The sequence below is a fragment of the Puma concolor genome, chromosome D2 (genome assembly GCF_028749965.1).
Source record: "Puma concolor isolate L17-30 chromosome D2, mPumCon1.1.hap2, whole genome shotgun sequence".
NCBI lineage: Eukaryota > Metazoa > Chordata > Mammalia > Carnivora > Felidae > Puma > Puma concolor.
The window spans coordinates 15928431-15953207 of record NC_141677.1 but is presented as its reverse complement, the minus strand read 5'-3'; the positions used below and the strand labels follow the sequence as shown (position 1 = coordinate 15953207).

The 24777-nt window shown below is 47.0% G+C and overlaps 1 protein-coding gene across 8 annotated transcripts in view; it reads right to left on the bottom strand.

Moving 5' to 3' along the window:
- Nucleotides 1–24777, bottom strand: part of SIPA1L2 (signal induced proliferation associated 1 like 2) — a 223199-nt gene that overhangs the window by 155417 nt on the left and 43005 nt on the right. For all 8 annotated transcript variants that reach the window (XM_086679672.1, XM_086679677.1, XM_086679678.1 and 5 more), the window contains exon 2: nt 16789–16838. The gene's annotated coding sequence lies outside the window, so the exon portion shown is untranslated. The remainder of the gene's footprint in view (nt 1–16788; nt 16839–24777) is intronic.

Below are 24777 nucleotides of genomic sequence, written 5' to 3'. Positions count from 1 at the left end.
TTCAGGCCGGACTGGGGAAGCAGGTATGTGTGGAGGAAAGCAGGTAATTCGGCCCACGGTGGCCAGGGCTCCCCTGGGGCAGCCGAACCCACCGTGACCTGGAACGCCTCCAGGCAGGCGAGCAAGGGCAGGTCTACACATCAGGACTCCTGAAGACGCACTCTACCCAAAGGCCACCGACTGTTCTGCCGTGTGCAGGCTCTCACCGAGGCCAGGGCAAGGCAGACAGTCACAAGTACTCCACCTTTGTCAACCCCCTCTGACAGAGCCCCCAGCTGCTAAATGTAATCTAACAATTTGCATATGTAAGGATAAAGGTCTAGACTATGACATCAGCTTCACAGAAAATCAGCAGATTCAAAAAAGAACCGGGGAGCCCACTCAGTCTTTGGAAATCCCAAATAAACGAACGGATGAAAAGGACAGAACAGCAGGAGAGACTGGACTCTGCATTGTGAGTCCCAGAAAGCGCAAAAACACATTTCTAAACAAAACCATACTGGGAATTTGCCCTTGTAGAAAAGTGTGGGGCGGGGTGGGGGGAAAATCCATTCATCACGAGGGTGTTCACTAAAAAAGTTGCTTCCCTAGCAACTGGATACTGCTACGAGGTCCTGGAATGGCATTCTGAAGTAAAGACAAGCCAGAGTTAACCCAGAAGACGGTCAACAGTTGAAGGATCACCTAAGCTCGGTGATAGCCCCTGACCAGCTAACACGGGATTCCTCGGAGATGACATTACAGCCAAAGATAGCAAGAGTGCCCACAGTCTGAAATATCGGCCTCAGGAATCCAGGATCCACTGAGCTGTTCAAGAGTTCAATGTGCAGACGTGTATCTAACTGAAGCTGCTATCCCCGCCTGTTCTAAAAACTAGCGGAGGAATAAAGTGAACTCGACCGAGCCTCTGTCATCAGGGTTATGCTGGCAGCCCTGGGCCGCCCCCCCAAACCCCAACATCTAGGCCATCTGTTGGGGCCCCGGGCTCTTTTGGTGGTGGTGCTGGTGATACTGCTGTTGCTTAAGCAAGGTGACCCAAATGATTAAGCTCCTTTATGTTTTTAAAGGAAAGACTGAACTCCTAAACTTTTCTTCTCTCCCCTTCAGGGACCAGGCAGAGAGGGCCCCGTGAAGTTGGACAGACCAAGATGAGAATCCATTCTGCAAATGTGCTCTTACACGGCAGACGCCGCTGGCTATCGAATCTCTGGCCCCGAGCAGCTGTCAGTGGGGCACATGAACTTCATTGAGGTGTGGATTCATCGGACGCGTAAGTCTGCAGTCCAGGAAAAACTAACAACAGACACCGAAACAAGATAAAGTCAGGAGACCTCAGGAGCGGTTTCCAAGGGCACTTGAGGAACTTTGAACTTTTGCTTTGTAAAACTAGGCTGTTATCCTCTCTTCCACAAACACTTAAAAGACAAACTGAAGGGTTCCAGGTTAATGAATACCCGGATCACATTAAGTCTGCAAAAAACCGGTAAGACGCTTAAAAGTGGTCAAACTACTCTTTAAAAAAAAAAAAAAAAAAAAGGTTCATTTCACTCAATGTTTTGACCCAGATACCAAAATCTCCTTGAATATGGGATAGAGGGAACTGGAAAGGCCTTCAGGGACACAAGCCAACACTTCTCACAGCTCTGGGGCAGCAAACCAGGAGAGAAAATCCTACACCCAAACAAGGTAAATTTCCCCCTAGGCTCCATCAGCAAACGATTAACAAATACTGGAGGGGCGCCTGGGGGCCTCAGTCGGTTAAGCATCTGGGTCTGGAGTTCAGCGCAGGCCATGATCTGGAGGTTTGTGCGATCCAGACCCACATCGGGCTTGAGCTGACAGCAAGGAGCCCGCTTGGGATTCTCTCTCTCTCCCTCTTCCTCTCTCCCTCCCCTCTTTGTGCTCTCTCTCTCTCCTTCTCCTTGGCTCTCTCAAAATAAATAAATGGACATTAAAAAAAATACTGAAGTGGGCAGTTCAACAAAATGATGGGACAGAGGGAGGGAGGAGGCTGGCATAGCAGGTGCCTGTCAAATCCACGGCAGGGGATCCTGGAAATGTTTGTGGACCTTCAGATCTCCCACAGCCAGGATGAATGGGAGGACCTAACATACTGAATGCCTGCTCCGCGGGTGGAGACTTCTATTTTACATAAGGCACCCTAGGATGTAGTTCTCAGGATCCCCATTGAATGGGACACAGGGGCTTGAAGAGGTGAGGTAGCTGGAAGGTACTGGAAGACACAGGGAGCAGGAGCCGGTGTCTGATTCTGGTCCAGGGGCTACAAGATTCTCCTCGTGTGTCTTCACATGCGTGCTGTTTTCTCTCCCAGCCCCGCAGAACACGAGGTCCCGCCAAAGGGTGACTTCAACCAGTCTTTCCACTCCCTACCTCTCAGCTCTTTCCTGTTAAGCCAAATTCCAAGGCACTATGGACTCCCCGATCATCCCTGAGAACGTTTTCGTCTCCAGCAATATTGGCCCGCAGGCCCAGAGCTGAATCGCATCGGCGGGCCAAACACCCTGTTAAGACACTGTTACGTGACGGTCAAGGGGTAAGTCGTACATGTAAAACATTTAGGTGGGATACTTTTATATAAATGATTACATCCACATCCACAAAGCAAGGCTGGTTACGTAGAGCAAGCCAAAACAAAGGAACAGCCTTACTGGAAAAAGCGACAAGTCCAAACGACATCGTGCAAACGGAACCCTCCCTGGAAAGTCAGTTGCCACGGGCCTTCATCTTGTACAATGAAAACTTCCCCGGGGAGCTGAGGAAGAAGGAAAGATCACCCTCCGAGATTGAAACTTTACAGAGCGAGACGCGCCAAGGCCTGTAAGAGCCGTCTCCTAACTAATGGCAAAACATAATTTGAAAAGGGGGTTTTGGTCAGGCATTTGGGGCACGGGGATGGGGAAAAGATGGCTCCCAAAGAGAATTCTGGCATCCAGAGGGGGAGAAACGACAGCCATGCGACAGGGAACACTCTCTCAGGACATCCTGATCTCTGCCTACCTTGAGGCAGATAACATGCAGACTGAGAGGGGGTCCCCATGATTGTATTTAATTACTTAGTGGGCACTCTCATCACATACTCAGGTTAGCTTGGTTAATGCGGTGATGGGTCGGAGACACAGATCTGATCTCAGTGCAGGGAAAAAAAAGATTGTTTCTTCTGAATGCCAAAGAACACGGGTGCCTGGGTGGCTCAGTGGGATAAGCGTCTGACTTCGGCTCAGGTCATGACCTCGCGGTTCGTGGGTTCGAGCCCCGTGTCGCGCTCTGTGCTGACAGCTCAGAGCCTGGAGCCTGCTTCTCATTCTATGTCTCCCTCCCTCTCTGTCCCTCTCTCTCAAAAACAAACATTAAAAAAAATTGTTTTCTGGGGGGCGCCTGAGTGGCTCAGTCGGTTAAGCGTCCGACTTCAGCTCAGGTCATGATCTCACGGTTTGTGGGTCCGAGCCCTGCATCGGGCTCTGTGCTGACAGCTCAGAGCCTGAAGCCTGCTTCGGATTCTTTGTCTCCCTCTCTCTCTCTGCCCCTCGCCCTGCTCATGCTCTGTCTCTCTGCCTCTCAAAAATAAATATAAAAGCGTTAAAAAAATTGTTTTTTTTCCTGAATGTCAAATAATGAATATCACCCAGAAAAGTCTTTTGGAAGAGTTGGCTGGCATTTCTGCGGGCTGATGCACTATCCTACGTACTCCTGTATGTTTTCTTCAGACTTCTACACTGTGTATAATGTTTTATTGAGGGTCATCACTTGTGATCAACAGTAGGTTTTTGGTGTTGTTTTTTTTTTTCTTTTTCATTAACCCAACAGACAATAATTTACTGAGCAAGACCCACTGTCTGGGTGTAAAAGTAAACTCTTATCTCTCAGGGTTGGAAATGTCACAGAAACAGTTTGCCTTCACCAGTACTAAATTAATGCTGCCTTGGCAGGGCTGAGGCTAATTTCTGCGAAATTTAATTTGCAAAAACCAGCCCAAGGCTACCATGATATAAATTCGCTTGATGTGTTAATTTCACACTTTACAGTCCTCATCCCACTGGTGGGTGGGTGATCTCAAGTATGTAAAGTAAGGGAGTGTCTGAATTTACCCAAGCAACCTCAGACATCAGCCCTCTGCGGCCGCCTGTAGGAGCTGGAGCTGAGCGTCCCTCCCTCCTGCCTGCCAATGGAAAAGCAGGGATCGGGACAGAACTCAGCCAGGCTGAGTCAATTTTCATTACGCAGAGCTCTATCACAAGGCAACAGCGTCTCCTCTAATAAACGCTTTCTTCCACATCTTCAGACAGATGGGGACACTTTCAATAGGGGCAAATAATGACATAAACTCAATCAGCTCTGGTTCGATCTAAGAGGCATGGGACGTCTTTGGCTCCCCAGCCAAGGGCACCAAAGCTGGGGGCCACACGGGCAACCCCCTTCGCCCAGGTCTGTGTTCTTGAAAAGAACCACGCGGGCTCCAGTAAAATAAAGACATTAAATGTCCTGGCTTTAAAAACACTGTTTAGAAAGACAGTGAAATGATGAGATGTGCAATGTCAGAATGCTTTAATGAAAGCACACCCAGATACACATACAGGATGTTCACAACTACAGAATACAACCACACATGGATACACAGACACACTTATTCATAGAAAAAAGATGATGTTCTTGGTTTTTATCTTCAGCTTTTGGTATGTGGGGTGATTCTACTTCCTTCTTTCTATCCAAATATTATAGATGGAATACAGGTTACTTCTGACAGGGATTCCCCTACAAAGTAAAGAAGCCATTGGATACAAATACAAATACCCTTCAGTTTATCAGGATGTGAAGATCTGTGTCTATTACTTGAAATCAGGAGGTTGCTCTCTGGTTGGGAGTGAGCTGTGATGGTTTTCTGAGAGGAGGCTGGCTTGCAGATATAAGATATCTGGATGCAGATATAAGTTGACTGCATCTGTTTATCAGGGGAATAAAAGTTCCGTGACACAGGGAGGGTGATACCTACCTGTCAGCAAATCCGCCTAGAAACACATTTCCTTCCCGTTGGTTCCCCCTAATTCGTTCGTCACTTTTAATCCCCGTCGACTCCCTTGTCTCTATTTCACACGGAATACTGCTGGCCTTTCAGGGCCCACAGAAGAAAGAATTAGCCCAGACACTTGGACCCCAATGTTTATAGCAGCACTTTGAACAATAGCCAAATTATGGAAAGAGCCTAAACGTCCATCAACTGATGAATGGATAAAGAAATTGTCGTTTACATACACAATGAAATACTACGTGGCAATGAGGAAGAATGAAACATGGCCTTTTGTAGCAACGTGGATGGAACTGGAGAGTGTTATGCTAAGTGAAATAAGTCATACAGAGAAAGACAGATACCATATGTTTTCACTCTTAGGATCCCGAGAAACTTAACAGAAGACCATGGGGGAGGGGGAAGAAAAAAAAAAAAGGTTAGAGAGGGAGGGAGCCAAAACATAAAAGACTCTTAAAAACTGAGAACAAACTGAGGGTTGATGGGGGGTGGGAGGGAGGGGACGGTGGGTGATGGGCGTTGAGGGCACCTGTTGGGATGAGCACTGGGTGTTGTATGGAAACCAATTTGACAATAAATTTCATATCAAAAAATAATAAATAAATAAAAGAATTAGCCCAGAACAGAATTACCCCCGTGCTGCCAGCAAAGAAACTCCATTTGAGCTCATAAAAAAGAGTTCTCTTTGTGATGCTGCTGACTTCACTTTGGCCAGCAATCCCGCGTGCCTGCCCACCAGACTGTTGGGATACAGTTACTCGGCCACCTTGGACCCCAAATCACATCCCCAAACCAAGCCGTTAATAAGACATCAGTAATCTGGTCGTCAGTAACTTATACCTAAACAATCACACTTGAAAGACACCGCTATTCCCCGTTGATCTTGTAGCCCAGCGGTCTTTAATAAAACCCCTGGAAATACACAATGTAATTCAGTCTTCGTTTTCAGACGGTCTGCCTATCGGGCTAGTGAGTACCCACAGCTCCCCTTAAAAGGGCGTAATTCCTCAGAAACAGGAAGGTTTTCCAGGGAGGGTTTCGTGCCCGTGAAAAGTAAGTCACTGCTTATTGGCCAACGTGGTCCGCAGGAAGAACCTCCAGCTTTCTACTGCCTGTGCATCTGGCAGATGTGGGCAGGAGGGGTGGCACTGAGCTGGAGGGGGGTCCGGGGCAGGGCGAGGCCTCCAGCCTTCAGGAGGCTCACAGAGGAGGCCAGTCATCTTGGTGCAAAGCCTCTCCCACAGCAGGCTTCAGACCCAGGCTGTGTTGGTGATAAGTTCTAAAATCAATGAGAAATGGAAGCTGCTAAGTGGACATCATTTCTCAAAGGGGACAGAATCGTGAAAGGGACCATTACTGGGAAAATTACCCAAATGAACAGTTTACATATAAGAAATGCAAATCATCCCACCAAGGGTACTGGATTTTAGAGTGCAGATATTTATGAGAGCGGAAACACGTAAACAGAAACACTGCAGGATCCTGAGCCAGAACCGTGATGGAAAAGAAGCTTTTTTTTTTTTTTTAAGGCACTAAGCTTTCTTCGCCACGTATTTATTACGTACCTACCACACGTCGGATAAACACATTGTAGCATTACATAAAAAGTCATTCCCTTATGTACCAGTTCCCTGGGAGATAGACCACAACCTCCGCTGTCAGTAAGATAAAGTCAGGGAGATAAAATGAATTCCTGGACCTTCGTGGTAAATGCCATGAATGACCTCTCACCCTCACAGATTATCTTCCCAACTCCAAATAATTATCTATCCGGTCAAAGAGAGTAAGGTTTCAGATAAATTTCAAGAAGTCAGCTTTGCCAATTGTAAATGGATTTGCAAATACGCGTCTGTCTCCATGTGATCAGAATAAGGGCTGTATGTCTTGGGCATCTCCTGGCCAGACTCTGAATAGCCCCTGTTCCATACCTGCTTCGTCGAATGAAGCTTGCTTATATTATTATCAACAGGCAAAGCGAATCGGAACATCCACTCAACACAAACACGAGACCGAAACAATGGCAAAAACAGTAACACTTGGCAATTCTTTCGCTATACGAGAATTCCAACTGGATCTCCTGCTCCTTTATATCTGAGTTTGGTCCTGGGCTGGGTGAGTACATCGATCACCTACTCACCCTATGCTCCTCTGTCACAGAGACACAACACACAGAGACTCGGATAATAAGAAACGGAAAACTAAAGTGTGTCCAGGATAAATGGCGCCATTTAACTTCCTGGTCATTTCTGCCACCTCTGCATTGGCAACACAAAAGTAAGAGGATACTGTCTTCTGTCTTTCACTGGCACGTCTTCCGGTGCGACCCTGGGCAAGTTCATCATCATTGCTGGGCCTTGAATAGCTTATCTGTACGATGAGGTTTTGGGCTACACGGGTGGTCCCCAAACATCCAAAGAGCCATACAGACAACTGTATCAGAATGATCTTGATGAAAATTCCATTTACTAGCCTCCACCTTAACCTGTGATCAAAGTCCAGGGGCAGGAGAGATGGGGACACAGGGCAGTGTGCAGGGTGGGCCTGGGAACGGATAGTTTGGCAAAGGCCTCCGGTGGCTCTTGATAAGCAGGTTTGGGAATTACTACACCCCTTCAGGGCCGGAGGTGAAGGGGAGGCCAGAGAGCCGATCACCTGGAGAGTCCCCACTGCTCCAGTCCCTCTCAGAGGTGCAGACAGGATAACCATGGCAGGGGCATGGGTGAGATCCCTAGATCGATCCCCAAGGAGGCTTGGAGGGTGTGGGACCCTAGAGAGATACTGACGAGAAGAAACAGGGAAAATGGTCCGAATGTACTTGGGAAAACCAAAATGTTCCCCTTGACGAGACGGGCCAGGCCTGTCCTATATAGTGACACAGATCCCAACAGGAAGGAGAGTCATAAATTTGTAACGGCAGCAGAAAGCCGGTGGTAAAAACCATCAGTGTTAACCATAAAAGTCATCAAAGACAGCTCAGAGGCTATCCCCTCACTAAGCACGGCCAAAGAACATCCTTTCTTGGCTAAGTGCCTAGTTATGATTTAGTTTGGGTATGATCTTTGTGAAGACATGTACTTTAAAAAGTCAAAGCTATACAGCAGTGATCCTGATACCCTGCCTATTATGGCATTTTAATGGTGGGAGATTCAATAAAGGAAGAAAAGAATCATAAATAATATCCAATCTATTATGTGGACACTTTACGGGCATCATATTATTTTACAGTGAGAGATTATTTTTCCATTGCAACTACGAGTAACCTCATGTTTCTGCCTCCTAATGGACTGATTGCATATTTCTGACAACGGATCAGAACCCAGCAAGTTGCAATGGCCTGTTTGGTTTTTTTTTTTTAAGCTTATTTATTTTGAGAGAGAGAGAGAGAGAGCAAGCAGGGGAGGGGCAGAGTGAGAGAGAGAGAGAAAGAGAGAGAGAATCCCAAGCAGGCTTATGCTGTCAACACAGAGCCTGACATGGGGCTCAAACTCAAGAGCCATGAGATCATGACCTGAGCCAAAACCAAGAGTCAGATACTTAACCGACCCAGCCACCCAGGTGTCCCTCCAATGGCCATTTTAAAAATGAGTTTAAAATAACACTTAGGGGCGCCTGGGGGGCTCAGTTGGTGAAGCATCCAACTTTGGCTCAGGTCATGATCTTGAGGTCCGGGGTCTGAGCCCCACGTTGGGTTCTGTGCTGACAGCTCAGAGCCTGGAGCCTGCTTTGGATTCTGTGTCTCCCTCTCTCTCTGCCCCTCCCCACTCACGCTCTGTCTCTCTCTCTCTCTCTCTCTTCATTTTCTCAAAAATGAAATAAACATTAAAAAAATTAAAAGAGAGAATCAAAGAATCCGATCTTAGAAATGTGTTCACATTTGCTAGGCAATTCAATAGAAAAACTTAGTGCATTTCACTGCACCTGTAGACTCTTCTCTAAATAAAAAACCTTACAGAAGGGATGGCTGCCATTACTTTATGTCAATCGTGTCTCCAGGTGTGATGGAGACCAAATGACCTAAGATCCTACACCGCCCCCCCCTCCCAGATTGCAGAAACATGAGGCACAAGGACTGAGTTTGGAATGACACCCACAATGTGATGTCATCTCTGCTATCAGACACACGGCTAATTAACACAGAACTGCTTCTCTCCAGGAAAAACAGTTATTTCACTTCAGAATCAAAGTCTTAACACTATCCATTGTTCCTCAGTGAATGCTGCCTTTATGAAATCTTCCCCTGATATTTCCTCCCGAGAAATGTTTCATGAAAACAAACAAAGGAAAGAAAACAAACCCTGCTGAGATGCAACTTACAAAGCTACAAAGTGTTTTGTGAATGAGCCCTGCTGGCATTCAGGTTCCTGAAGGAAGCTAGCAGCCTTTCAATAAGGGAATACTCAGAATTGTATCTTTATAGTGTGGGACTGCGAATGTTTTCTGAATAGCAGCTCTCGAGAAGCCTTACTGCACTGGGAACATTTGGTAATGGTGATTCCCAATATACTGACTTTGATATCAGTCTCATTCACCTTCCAGAGGTCGTACAGACCCAAGAAGCCACTTCAGGTGAAGGTTCAACCAACCAGGAACAAGGTTCCGGCTTTCGCGACGCTCAGGGGCAAGTGTGTTTTGTGAGGCTGGCTACTTCAAGCGGGTGGTGGGGCCAAAATGGATGAGTTAGCCTTCTCCAGAAGTCACCTGCCCTTGGGACCCTGCCAGAGAAGGAGGTCTGAGAGCCCAGCTCCTCCCGGCTCCATAACTGCTTAGCTGGGTGACCCTGAACACATCATTTACGTCCCTGGGCCTCGGCTTCCTTATCTTTAAAATGTGGATATTGGGGGCGCCTGGGTGGCTCAGTCGGTTAAGCGTCCAACTTCACCTCAGGTCATGATCTCACTGTTCATGAGCTCGAACCCTGCATCAGGCTCTGTGCTGACAGTGTGGAGCCTGCTTGGGATTCTCTCTCTCCCTCTCGCTCTCTGCCCCTCCCCTGCTTTCTCTCTCTCTCTCTCTCTGAAAATTAATATAGTAACACCTACTTCAAAGAACTATTGGGAGATAAACGAGATAGTTGAAGTACTAAAGTATTATCTATCACACAGTAGCAATAAGCAAATAAAGCTGCAATAATGGACTAGAATAATTATTGAGAAGAAGAGAAAATGGCCTGCAAATATTTGCAGATGAGACAAAGTGTCTGCCACATTCCATCATCAAGCCCACCTGTGTGATTACGCTGATCAGGGCCACGTTTTGGGAAAAATTATTTGTAATATAACAGACATAAAGCACACTGTCCTTTGTTCAACGAGACAGAACCTAATGGTAAGAGAAGAAATTGGAAAAAGAGAAGGAAAAGACACCCCTCGTTATCAAGAAAAGTGCATCTTACCTTGTAAATTGAGAAAAACAACCCTGACAATAATAAATGACAGGTTTGAAAAAAACAAAACAAAATGACTAGAGAGTCAAGAAAGAAAGAAAGAAAGAAAGAAGAAAAAAAAAGACAAAGAAAGAAAGAAAGAAAGAAGAGAAGGAAGTAAAGAAAGAAAGAAAGAAAGAAAAAAGGAAGGAAGGAAGAGAGAAAGAAAGAAAGAAGAAGAGAAAGAAAGAAAGGGAAGGAAAGGAAAAAAAGAAAGAAAGAAAGAAAGAAGAGAAAGAAAGAGAGCAAGAAAGAAAGAAAGAAAGAAAAAAGGAAGGAAGGAAGAAGAGAAAGAAGGAAAGAAAGAAAGAAAAAGGAAGGAAGAAGAGAAAGAAAGAAAGAAAGAAAGAAAGAAAGAAAGGAGAGAAAGAAAGAGAAGGAAAGGAAGGAAAGAAAGAAGAGAAAGAAAGAAAGAGAGCAAGAAAGAAAGAGAGCAAGAAAGAAAGAGAGCAAGAAAAAAGGAAGGAAGGAAGAAGAGAAAGAAAGAAAGAAAGGAGAGAAAGAAAGAAAGAAAGAAAGAAAGAAAGAAAGAAAGAAAGAGAAGGAAAGGAAGGAAGGAAGGAAGGAAGGAAGGAAGGAAGGAAGGAAGGAAAGAAAGAAAGAAAGAAAGAAAGAAAGAAAGAAAGAAAGAAGAGAAAGAAAGAAAGGGAAAGAAAGAAAGAAAGAAAGAAAGAAAGAAAGAAGATGAGAAAGAAAGAAAGAAAGAAAGAAAGAAAGAAAGAAAGAAGGAAGAAAGAAGAGAAAGAAAGGGAAGGAAAGGAAGAAAGAAAGAAAGAAAAAAGGAAGGAAGAAGAGAAAGAAAGAAAGAAAGAAAGAAAGAAAGAAAGAAAGAAAGAGAAAAAATGAAGGAAGGAAGAAAGAAAAAGAAAGAAAGAAAGAAAGAAAGAAAGAAAGAAAGAAAGAAAGAAAGAAAAAATGAAGGAAGGAAGAAAGAAAAAGAAAGAAAGAAAGAAAGAAAGAAAGAAAGAAAGAAAGAAAGAAAGAAAGAAAAAATGAAGGAAGGAAGAAGAGAAAGAAAGGGTGCCTCCATGACGGGTCTCGCTCCTATGCCCTTGGTGACCTCACCAAATTCTGGTACTCATGCGACCAAACACAAATCCATCAAATCATCTCTTTCCACACATCTTTTTTGCTATGAATAAACCACACCGAAATGTACGCGTCTAAATGTATTCATTCGTCCATTCACACGTGTGTATGAAGTGCCTGCGACCTGCCAGCCAACCTGGGGGTGCAGCGATGCATGGTCGGCCCAACTCACTAGCGCCCCCCTCGTGTTCGATGGTTACAGCAATCAAACCCCATATTACAGCTATTTGTATACAATTCGTTCTTTCCGGTTAGATTATAAGCTCTTGAAGGGAAGGACCGTATTCCATATTTTAAACTTTTTCTTTTAAGTTTACTTATGCATTTTGAGAGACGGAGAGTGAGCGGGGGAGGGGCAGAGGGAGAGGGGGGACAGAGAAGCTCGAGCAGGCTCCACACGGTCAGCGCAGAGCCCAGTGCAGGGCTCAAACTCGCCAATCATGAGATCGTGACCTGAGCCAAAATCAAGAGCTAGGTACTCAACAGACTGAGCCACCCAGGCATCCCGGGAGGGACCCTATTTTAATCATCTTGTTTCCCTTGGTTCCTGACAGAGTATTCCATTAGCAGAAATTACCCAACAAGTGTTTACAGAAGCAAATCATCTCCAGCACGAACGGAACAAGAGAGCCCACGGTCTCCCTCCCACGAGCTCTTCAGATTTTAAGCCCACTTGACTGAGGCGGCTAAGACTTTCTATAAATCTGGCTGATCGTGTGATAGGAAGTAGACTGTTTGTTAAGAGTCGCACTCTTGATTTTGGCTCAGGTCATGATCTCACCGTCGCTGAGATCGAGCGCTGCATCGGGCTCTGGACTGACAGAGAGGAGCCTGCTTGGGATTCTCTCCCTCTCTCTCTCTCTGCCCCTTCCCTGAAAGCTTGCTCACGTTCTCTCTCCCTCGAAATTAACATATTAAAAAAAAGAAAGGTCTGAAGTTGAAGGTAAAGCTGAGAGCAGAGAAGAGGAACAAGACGTTCCAGCTTCACAACTTTCTGATAAGAAAATACCTAAGGAGTTAAAACTTCCTACCAGGATTCTGAAGGCCATCTCTAGACCAGTATGGTACCAGCTATCCTGGAAAATCCCTTTCATCTTTGTAAGGACTCGAGTTTGGAGCTCAGCCCGAACTTTTCTCATACAGCCCCTAATGATAATTGATTTCTCTTACAGAACAAGTCTCCTGACTTGTTCAGGAGACTGGCTGCTAAGCCTTTACAAAGACTTAGTTAAGTGAGTCCTAATTTCATCAATGGGAAAATGAGGGGACCAAATGAGGGGACCATCTCTCTAAAATTATGCAACAAGTCAGTAGTTAAACCAGTGTGTCACTTCCTCAGTTCTGATGCTATTAAAACATTCACAGATTTCGAGCAATGTATTTGTTACAGATAAATCTATGTGAGAATAACCGTCCTTGCACAAGAGAAAACAGAAGAACCAATGCAAATGAGCTTCATTTACACTTTTTTTTAACAACAGACATGTTGTACAGATTCCTGACGGCCCCTTTGCCTGGGGTGTAATCGTTACCCATGTTAAGAGAGATTTAAAATGGATTTTCAGGGGCGCCAGCGTGGCTCAGTCGGTTACACGTCCGACTTCAGCTCAGGTCACGATCTCACGGTCCGTGGGTTCGAGCCCCGCGACGGGCTCTGTGCTGACAGCTAGGAGCCTGGAGCCTGCTTCGGATTCTGTGTCTCCCTCTCTCTCTCTGCCCCTCCCCTGCTTGTCCTCTGTCTCTCTCGCTCTCCAAAATAAATAAACATTAAAAAAAACGGATTCTCAACTTGGAAAAAAAGACTAGTTGGTACAGAGCAGCTACAGCACAATACAACATGATTTCACTCCACACTCTGCTCTGAAAGAGTTTGTCTGGATTCACATCATAAGCAACTCAAACAGTTTCCATTTTTTCAATGTTTATTTATGAGAGAGAGAAGGAGACAGAGCACGAGTGGGAGAGGGGCAGAGAAAGAGAGAGAGAGAAATCTGAAGCAGGCTCTAGGCTCCGAGCTGTCAGCACAGAGCCCGACACGGGGCTCAAACTCACGAGCCTTGAGCCAGAGTCGAATGCTTAACGGATCGAGCCACCCAAGCGCCCCTCAAACAGTTTAAAACAAAAAGACGGTAATTAAGAACTTGCAAAAATACTGGTTTGTATCATGTGACAAAAGACCAATACCCAGAATAAAGTTTCAAAAGCAAAAAAGAGTACGTGTAATAATTCCAAAGACAAACAGGCCAAAAAACAAACAAACAAAAACCACAAGTGGCCATAAAGGTGCCTAACTTCAGCATTAATTAAAACAAATAAATAGGGGCGCCTGGGTGGCTCAGTCGGTTAAGCGTCCGACTTCGGCTCAGGTCATGATCTCTCGGTCCGTGAGTTCGAGCCCTGTGTCAAAGTCAGGCTCTGTGCTGACAGCTCAGAGCCTGGAGCCTGTTTCCGATTCTGTGTCTCCCTCTCTCTCTGACCCTCCCCCGTTCATGCTCTGTCTCTCCCTGTCTCAAAAATAAATAAATGTTAAGAAAAATTAAAAAAAAAAAACAAATAAATAAATATGAAAACAATAACAGTTTTCACATTAAAATCAGAAACAATATACTGAGATTAGTCGCTGTTGGTGCCGGCTACAGGCTCACTCCTGAGTCACTGACGGAATCCTAACTGGGCACAACCTATCTGAGGGGCCATCTAGCAATATCTCCAAAATCTTGAGTGTGAGTACTCTTTTATCCAGCAATTCCATTCCTAGGAATTTATCCCCAAGAGATAGTTACATAAGTATGTATATACTTGTTTACATACAAGCATTTTGTTACTTAGAGCCAAACGCTGACAAGCCCCAAAGTGTCCTTTCGTAGGGATTAAATAATCATGGAGGTACACAAGGAAATCCGGTTCATCGTTTAAAAGAGTAAGTAGACACTACCGAAATACTAACAAGGGAAAGACATCTACGATGTACTGGTAAAAAAAAAAAAAAGCGACCATAAAAACAGTATGAAGGGAATAATCCCATTTTTGTTTTGTTTTCTTAAAAAGTGCGCACGCAGATTCAGACTAAAGTCTATTGACACGGGCTGCCTTCGGGGAGTGAGATTATAGGGGAGATGTATGCTCTACTTTATATATTTCTGTGTTTTCTGAACACATCTATCAATTTCAAAACTAAAGAATGCCATTTTCGATAAAATGAAGTATGCTTAAAATCATGAGCCTGTATCACAAACGTCTGTACAGTCTCGTATTCCATAAAATCCACATAACTTCACAGTCTCGTATTCCATAAAATCCACATAACTTCGCTCATCGAAATGAGCCATAAGGAAACTAATCTGGAGTCCACACCCTCTGGCTGGAAGCTCTATACACCTGATCCAAAAAATCCTGGACAGTGTTCATTCCTGGCGGAGCTATTTCCCCATGGTGCTAAAAAGCACAGTAAGGGACACGGGTTAATCCGAGGTGGAGTCCAGGCAGCTTTTGCCCCTCGGTGGGCCAGAGGCTACTAACACAAGGGACTCATCGCCCGGCTTCAGGGGGGGCCAAGGAACCAGGAGGGACAAAAACAGCCGAATGAGGGAAGGTCTTCCCTTAAGACCAACCCAGGTACCCCCCGCCTTTCTCCTGCGCTGGAATGTAGATGATGCCCCTTCATTGTTATTTTCACATCACAATGTCCTCGGGCATCAGGACTTCATTAGCACCTCCTCGGCCAAGTCTCCTGAGTCCCACACAAGAAGGAACTTAGTCTTTTCAGGCCGACTTTCCCTGATTCCCCCTCTTCTCTCTCCCACGAGTAGTTTTGAAATTTCACCATCAAAGCACTGATGTACTTATACCTGGTAACAAGGAAACCCATCGTGGGCATCGCGCCCTCCTCCAGCAATAGATACCCTGGCTGCTGTCAAAATGCTCCTCTACTGAAGAACATTTTAAGACACAGGCTCTCAGGCTGCAGCCTTCAAAATGCACCAACACACACACACACACACACACACACACACACACACACACACGGGCGACGGAGGCTGTGGGAACAAAGAGGATCCAGAGACGTCTGGACAACTGGGGGCAGGACCCAACCCTAGAGTGGACCTCAGACGGAGGGGACGAGGCTCTATAGGATGCTCCGGGCCAGGTGGCAGGACCGGCAGACAGATCCTAGATTAGGTGTTAGTAAGGAATCCATATTAAGTTCTGGACTGATCACTGAACCACTGTCGACCAAGTGAGTATCTCTATTTTTAGGAAACACACACTGACGTTTGGGGAGGGCCAAGGGCCACGATGCATGTAACTTATCCATAAATGGTGCAGAAGAAAACTGCGTGCGTGCGCGTGTGCGTGCATCTGTGTGTGGACAGACGGACAGACAGAAGGATGGTAAGTAAGCCACTTCTGATAATCCAAGGCCAGCGACCAAATGTGCAGGGGCAACAGCTACCGCTGAGGGCTCCTTCCCAAACCACCTGGTGTCCTGCTGTTACAGAAAATGCAACACCTGTGGACACACACAAGGGAGCAGCCAGCTCTGCCTTCATCCCGTGTTGGAGGAAGGCATTCCGGGTGACACCGCGGGGCCCCAGGCACAGGGGCCGGGCCTCATCCAGGGGTCCCCAACCCTCCTCCACCCCACCCTCCATCACCTTCCTCACTCACAGTGGCCCCTCAGGGCAGGGCACACTAGCCACCAGGACAGCTGCTTCTGTGCAGCCCCTGAACCTCCGCTATGCTCACACTTTGTCCCTTTACTCTAAGTAGGGGCACTCCTTGGAGAGGTACACCAACCAGTTTTAAAATTCATGCCCTTTTAAACACTTTAAGGGACAGAGGCTCACAGGAACTTGCTAGTCCCTCCTTCTGAAGCCCCCAGTTTAGGCAATTCCAAAGTTCAAACGGCTTCTTCTTCTTTTTTTATTTATTTACTTTTATTTTTTTTTAATGTTTGTTAATTTTTGAGAGAGACAGAGACAGGGTGTGAGCAGGGGAGGGGCAGAGGGAGGGAGACACAGAATCCCAAGGAGGCTCCAGGCTCTGAGCTGTCAGCGCGGAGCCCGACGCGGGGCTCGAACCCACAGACCACAAGATCGTGACCTGAGAGAAGTCAGCCGCTTAACCGACTGAGCCAACCAGGCGCCCCTCAGATGGCTTCTTATTAATGGGACCCAAAAGCCCAAATTTAAACCTCTAAGCAGTGGCTTGGGGGTGGGATGGGGAGTGGACTCACCTGAGCAAGGAGAACAGAAGCCTCCAGCTTGGGCCACTGGGAGCAAGAACCTGCAAGAGAAGGAAGAGTTCTAGTTCAGAATCACAGAAAAACTTCCGGTCAGCGGTTTTTAAGGTGTGGTCTGAGAGTCCCCAGGGGTTCCCAGGACCCTTCCAGGGGTCTCCCGGGTTCAAACCATTTTCACAGCAAAAGGCAGGATTTCCCTTTTCCACTCTCTTCCCGCCAAGGCACGGCGGGATCTTCTAGAGGCTGAGTAACCAGTCTCGGCACAAAAGGCTTGAGAGTCTAGCTGTATTCTCGTAAGCGAGGCATTAAAGAGATTTGGGAAAATGTCGTTCTGCTCATTAAGTTTCTGTTGTTCTGGAAAACACTGATTCTCATAAAACATGTTATTTACAATAAAAGGTGAAGGGCTTACTGCTGCCACGTTTAATATACGAATAACTATTTTTAAACCTCTCCATTTGAATCCTAGTGTCACAAATCTCAGTAGAGATGAGCCACATAATAAAAAGCTCTCTGGGATCCTCAATCACTTTTACAGATGTCCAGGGGGCCAAAAATTTGTCATTTACAGATGTCAACCAAAATTTTGACAACGGCTGGTCTAAGGGTCTATTTCTGGTACTAACTTCTGTTAGGCTGCATCTGCTTTTAATTTTTTTTTTTTCCAACGTTTATTTATTTTTGGGACAGAGAGAGACAGAGCATGAACGGGGGAGGGGCAGAGAGAGAGGGAGACACAGAATCGGAAACAGGCTCCAGGCTCTGAGCCATCCGCCCAGAGCCTGACGCGGGGCTCGAACTCACGGACCGCGAGATCTGGCTGAAGTCGGACGCTTAACCGACTGCGCCACCCAGGCACCCCTGCATCTGCTTTTAATATAGCAGCAGCGGACAATATTGGATATACAGCACGAAGTACCAGGCGCTCTGCTAGATACTTTCTGTACACACGGTATTTCCACATTCATGATCACTTGAACAGAATCGGCCTCTCCTGTCTCCCGGATGAGGAGACTGGTACTCTAAGAAATGGATTATCTGCCCAAAGTGAAGCACACAGAACAGGGTGTGAACTTGAGTCAGCCTGGCTCCTAAGATCGTGATCTTTTCGTCACACCATTTCTAAAAACAGTCGTTGTAAGAATTTATGCAAACTGAACCAGGGCGAGGCGCGCTGAGGCCCCGCACCTCTACCTGACATCGTGCGGACTCAACACGCCACAGCGTGAGGTGCGCGGCCTGGATGAAATGGTACCGACATGGCTTCCCTAAGTCCTGGTAAAGTCCTGCACTCTGCTCCCTACAAAAGACAGACCCCAGTAAGTGAGCTGTCCCGCAACGGCCGGCTTACGCCTACAGTCCCAGAACGGTATTGACCGCGATCAATTACAAGACCACCTCCCGAGAAGGCTACCGTTGGCCTTGGCTTTGGGAAGCCCACCTTTTTCAATCTGTCTCCATTCTTACAAAGCCCTGAAACAGCTGACGAAAGGTTACTATCGTTAGTCCCTCAACTGCAGCTGGACTTAAGGTTATGTGCGCCTGTAAGGGAGGGGGGAGACATTCTCACGGACTTAATGGAGCCGATGAAGCCAATTCGGAGCTTAAAAATCCAAAGCACGTACGGCGAGTCCCTCAAAAAAAATTAAACCTGGAATTACCATACGATCTAGTAATTTCCCTCTGGGTACATACCCAGGAGAATGGACAGCACACGTTTTGAAAAGATGCACACACACCCGTGCTCACAGCAGCCTTACTCACAATAGCCAGAAGGCAGAAGCAGCTCAAGTGTCCATCAACAGATGAACGGAGGAACCAGCTGTGGCAAATCCACACGATGGAATATTACTCAGCTTTCAAAAGGAAGGAGATCATAACACCTTACAACACGGACGAACGCCGAAGACGTGATGCCAAGTGAAGCACACCGGCCGCAAAAGGACAGATACTCTGGGACTCCCCTTACATGAGGTACCTAGAATAATCAGCTGCATAGAGGCAGGAAGCAGAGTTGGGTGGTGGCCAGGGGCTGGGGGAGGGGGAGGGGGAGTTAGAGTTTAATGAGTACAACGTTTCTGCTCGGGAAGAGGGAAAGTGTCTCGAGACAGATGGTTGCACCACTGTGTGAATATACTTAACGCCACTGAACCACACACTTAAAAATAGTAAATGTTCTGTTGTGTAAACTTTATCACACACACACACACACACACACACACACCGAAGAATTTATCAAAAAGACTTAACGTTAAATAACGGGGAAAAGAATATATTATTGGACATCCTAGGTCATTGCTTCAATCTTTTACTAGCTTATTAACTCCAGCCAGGGGCGCCTGGGTGGGTCAGTCGGTTGAGCATCCGACGACAGCTCAGGCCGTGATCTCACGGTTCACGAGTTCGAGCCCTGCATCGGGCCTCTACTGACAGCCCAGAGCCCGCTTAGGATCCTCTGTCCCACCCCCTTCTCTGCACCTCCCCTGCTCATGCTCTCTCTCTCCCTTTCTCTCAAAAATAAACATTTATAAATAAATAAATAAATAAATAAATAAATAAATAAATAACTCCAACCAAGCATCCATCCACTTGGCCCATGTTTGCCAACCACCTCCCAGCTACGAGCTCCTGTGCCGCAAACAGCTGAAGGAGACTGTCTCTGGGCAGCACAGGAAGGGCAGCGACCCAGGCATCGCACTAGATGTACTGAGATGCAATCTGGAAAGGCCTGCTTAGGAGACTCAACTGCACGGTGAGTGATAAATGTTTCTGGCACACAAAGCCACGAGCTCGTGCAACTACAAAAAAAAAAAAAAAAAAATCGTATCCTCTGAACTATCCATATTTTTCAAAGTTGTAGGAACCCTTTTTTTTTTTCTCTCTCAAGAGGCTTTCTGGTCTTCTAATTTTTTTTTTTTTTTTTAAATGCTGGCACATTATAAAACCCTCCGCTTTTTCAAAGTCCTATTGATGAAACGGTTTGCGTTTCATGACTCACTATTTTGGGGTTAATTTCTCCTCTTCGGCCGAGACCCTTTAACTGACGTTGTGACATCCCCCACACAATGAACGCAACTCTGTAAAAGGCACTTTTCCTTCCTTTGATACAAGCAAATATCCTGTAAACAATCCGTGCTCCACTCTTTTAACTCACTGCTTTTGTTTACCGACAGGAAAGGAAACCACAAATCCTCCCAAGTGGGACTGGGGGGCTCCACGGTTCTCCATTTCCTACCGAGCAGGTGGTTTACATGAGGCAACTGGCTATTGTGTTTTGCCTTGTTTTTGCTCTGGAGAAGAAAATCAGTGGGCTTTCGGCAGAGCGTAGCTTTCTCAAAGCGCAGAACTTGGGGCTGTGCGCTGTCCTGCAGAGAGCGGGTCAGAGAAAGGCGAGATGCTCTCCTGTCCCCTGGCCCATTGCTGAGAGGCGGCGACTCACGCTCCAACAGGACTCTCTCTGCCAGAAAACCAGATTTGCAGGCAAAGAGAGGCCTGGCCCTTTGTTCTTACCAGCAGGTTCCTCAGCTGTTTTTCCCAGTGGAACAGGGCTCTGAGAAAGTGAGGGCAAATATTTACTTTCCACTGAGAAGAATAAAAATATTCGGTCCAGCTCGAAGTCATTACTTCTCCAATGTTAGGACATGCTTGCTAGTATTCAGGAAAAGCACCAGAGAAAGGCTACAGCGTTTTGTTTTTTGTTTTTATTTTAAACAGAAAAATTCCTTTCGAAAGAAGGACATGGGTCCAAGAGGCAAAGTGCTAAGCACTGTTTTCTGTCCTTACACCTGTGAACGCTGGCAATGTGTGCAAGCAGTCCTTGCTCGGACCGGCCCCCCACTCCCCAGTTCTGGGCCAATAGGCCAACCACGGTTCCCGGCCTGAATCTCTGAACCACGGCCGTGTCCTGTGCGCCGTCACGAGGCCCAGGGGTGCAGAGCTACAGTCTCAACCCAGACCTCACCCGCTCTGAAAGGAAACTGCACACTCCAGGAGATGGTTCCTGAAGAAGGCATATAGCCGAACGTGGAATCAGCACCAGATTCAAACAGCCAGTCGTTCCCAGAAAAGGGTTTGGGATCCGCGCAGATGAATGTCACCTTAGGCCACGTGCTCCAGGAAACGCATGTTGGAAACCGCTGCCCCTGCCACGCCCAGCGTTCACCAGCACCGACCACGCAGGAGCACGAGCCATCAGGCTTTTACCATCTCGGCCAGTCGCACTTAGACACACCGTGTTCAGCGTTTTCAGTCCATTTTAGAGGTCTAGTTTTACCTGGGCGTCTCAATCCCAGGCCGGAGGTCAAATGACTTCTCTGACCACCCTCAAGAGTCTGCTTTTGCTGCGAATCGGGTCGGCGCGATGTGAAACTCTCAACGCGGGCAGCGATGCCGTTTGGCTACGCACATTTCCTTTGGAATTTCAGCGTGGCGCCACGCACTACGTCACTCAGGTGGGGTTATGTCTGTTTTCGTTTCGGTGTTTGTTTTGGCGGCTGTCGCAAACGTATTTTTAAATTGTTGCAAGAACCCTTAACAAGAGATTTACCCTCTTAAACGTTTAAGTGCACGATACGCTATTATTAACTCCATAGGCACGATGGGGCACAGCAGATCTCGAGAATGTACTCATCTTTACGTTATAACCGCAACCTTATACGTATGGAACAGAAATTCCCTATCTGCCCCCTGCCCAGCCCCTGGCAACCACCATGCCCCTCTCTGTTCCCGTGGGTCTGGTTATTTTTGGATTCCCCTCCTAAGTAGGATCACATGGCATCTGTTATTTCACTTCGTATAACGTCCTGCAACTTCCTCCTTGTCACATACAGCAGGGTTTCTTGTTTAAGGCTGAATAGTATCCTTTGTGTATATTCCCCGGCATTCTTTTCAAGTCAGGTGGAAAGAAGAAGGGCTCTGGAAACGCAGCCCCTTCAAAGTTATTTAAACATTGAATCAATATTTACTTAGCACCTCGAGCATTCAAACACTGTACTAAATGCTGTCCATTCTTGTCACCTAAGGCTCACTGCCTAACGGAGGGAGCCAACCTTTACACAGGTAAGTGGGATGAAATCTCTCGAAGGGCCCCGTTGGGGCACCAGGGAGGGGGAGGCCAAATTTTACCTGGGAGGAGAGAGAGAGGGAAGGTTTTCTGCAGCAGGTAACACGGGAGCCATGGCAAAGGTGTGGGGCGTGGCGGGGACAGTCCTATTCCCTCATGTCTATCAGCAAGGTACATACAGTCTTCCTCTCCCCCATGACTGGCCCAGGGTGAATAAAGAAGAATCTAGGCCTTGAATGCCTCCCCACACCTCACAAAGCATTCATCATCCCCACAACACTCTGCTCTCGTATCTAGACTCTAGGATCCAGGAGGGCGGGAGCAAGGTTCACACTATGCGTCCCGTCCTAAGTACTGTGTTCCGGGCTTTTCTTCAAAAGTACCTGGTCAGTATTTCCTGAAGAATGAAGGAAAAAGAGAAGGATGGAGGGAAAGGGGAGGAGGGAGGAAAGAGGAAGGAAAAAAGACTGGCTCTCTGTGAAGACTTGAAAGCCGCGGAGAACGAGAACACAGGAGGCCAGCACAGTAAGGAGCACACAGCGCCCATCTGCCGGAAGAGAGAACGGAGGCGTTTCAGGACGGAATTCCCAAGGAATGAGCTAAACCATGTGCAATCACCCCTGCACTGCCATTTTTGACCTACAAAAGCAGGAATTTCATGTGACTCAACCTCCCACACGCTCCTCCCCAGTGAGCTTAACTATTCCACGCCTATGACTGCGACGCATCACTTGCTTTGGTACCCTGCTAGCTTGGCGCCCAAACAGCGAGCTGTCACCCCACCGTGCCTCCCCACCCCGACACCCCCACCTCGACATGCAAAGGGCGGAGCGCACATCCCTCCCGCCAAACCTCGCCCTCGGCCCCCGCTCCACACCTCAGCCGACGTCTCTGTTCTCCCTGCCCGTGCCCTCGTCCGCCACCGTGGACCGTGGCAGCTCCAGTGTCTGTCTGCCCGGCACACAAGGGCCACGCCCCCTATTTCTGGCTCTTGTGGGGAACCTTCCCTGGCCCTACGTAATGCCGTCCACTGGGCCACTCGAGGCCCAGCATTCCCTCACCCTCAGTGCCCAGTTCCGCGTGCAGAACCAAAGCCAAGTCGTCTACATCGTCCCTGGGCAGCGCAGGGGTCTGGGGAGGGAGAGTTCGGTTTCAGCTAAGAGGACTAGTTAGGGGGACATGAGCTCCGGCTACTGGCTGCCATCTTGCCGATGACACAGAGAGCGTGGCCGTGAAGGACTCCGCAAAGCGGAGTCAAGATACAGAGAAAGGGTCTGGGGCCACGTCAGAACCCCTGGCTCTGTAGCATGCTACCCCTAGATGCCTCCGTTACTTGAGCGATACCCTTTCCGTTTCTGCTTAAAGTTGGGTTTCTGTCATTCATAACCGGTGGTCCAGATGAATTACCTGGGCAAAACTGTACCACGCATAACATCACCTCAAACGAGTCTTCAAATGATTCCCCTAAGATGGCCTTTACTCTGACAGTCATGGCGTCAGTAGGCTCTTCCCCAAATAAAGAAGCCCTATAGTTCCCATCACCCCAAACGCGAGCATCCTTACGGCCTCAGTGAGAGGCCTTCATCCCAATGCAACTTTCTCAGACATCTCCAGAGGAAAAAAGTTTTCAAGAAAACCCTTCTAGACAGACAGTGTCTCTTGCTCTCTGCTACCCCCAGGGACCATTGCTTACACCATTTATTCTGACATTTTTCAGTCAGTATCATAGATGATGATTTATTTATAGATGTCTGCCACCTTCAATCGGGAGTTCTTAATGAGCAGAGGCCTTAGGCATAATAGGTAATCGATACACCGCTGGTGAAATGACTAATCCTAAGCAGGCGAGCTTCCTGTGTTCAAAAACAATGGCTGGCGATGACGTCACAATCGATTCAAAGTCTGTACCCTTTTTCCATAAATGTATTACGTTACTTTTTCTTTGGACTTCAAAGCATAAATAACTAAATCAGCACGACTACTGAGACGTCCTTGATGTGGCGTAGCAAATGCTCTGGGCTCTTTCAGTATTTCCCACAAATAAGGTGAGTAGGAAGGACTCTTGGGAGCCAGTACCCCCTCGCTAAATTAAGTTAGACAGCTTTCACCACTCCTCGGTGATCGCCAAGTCCAAACTTGTAACCAAGGCAACCAAGCACTGGCGGTCTGTCCAGCCGCCTCTTCCAGCTCCTTGCCCCACCACGCTTGCTCACACACCCAAACGGTGGTTTTCACTTGCTTAGGTGGAGGGTGGAGCAGTAAGAACTCCTGACACTGTTTGGCGAACATGCTCTCCTCTAGCGAGTGTGTAACACATGATGAATAATGACATCATGTCAGTTTGGGAACCGGGAACGTTTTTATTAGCAGAAGGATGTGCGTGGTGGATTGAGATCCATCACCACAAGCACGCCTACCTGGGGGCAAAAAGAAAAAAAAAAAAAAAAAATAGGATGTTGAACTTGGCCCACACAGTTGATACATGTCTTTCCACCCTCATTTGCTAGTTTGCTTTATCATCCGCTGGGAGACAAGCAAAACATCACAAATAAGAAAATATCCTTCCTTAACGTGGCGGTGTGTTGTCTGAAGGGCTGACAACTGATCCAAACTTAGGGACACCCTCAAAACCCGTGGTACCCTGCACGGTCTACAGGTCGGACAAAATTCTAACGTAACAATATGATGATGCCATTTTCGGACTTGGGGACCCTCCGTTGTATACCTGAAATCGTGTTCAGTAAGTCGACCAAGAAAAGAAAGGATAAAACATACTTCAGAAATTCAAGTAGATTCCCTACTGTAAGGATAGTTGCCAAGAGCAACCATAATAAACTGAAAAAGTCTAAATTCACACAGATGACTACTGGCCTCCATAAAAGGTAAAATGTCCCAACTAAAAACCTTGCTAGCAGTGCTGT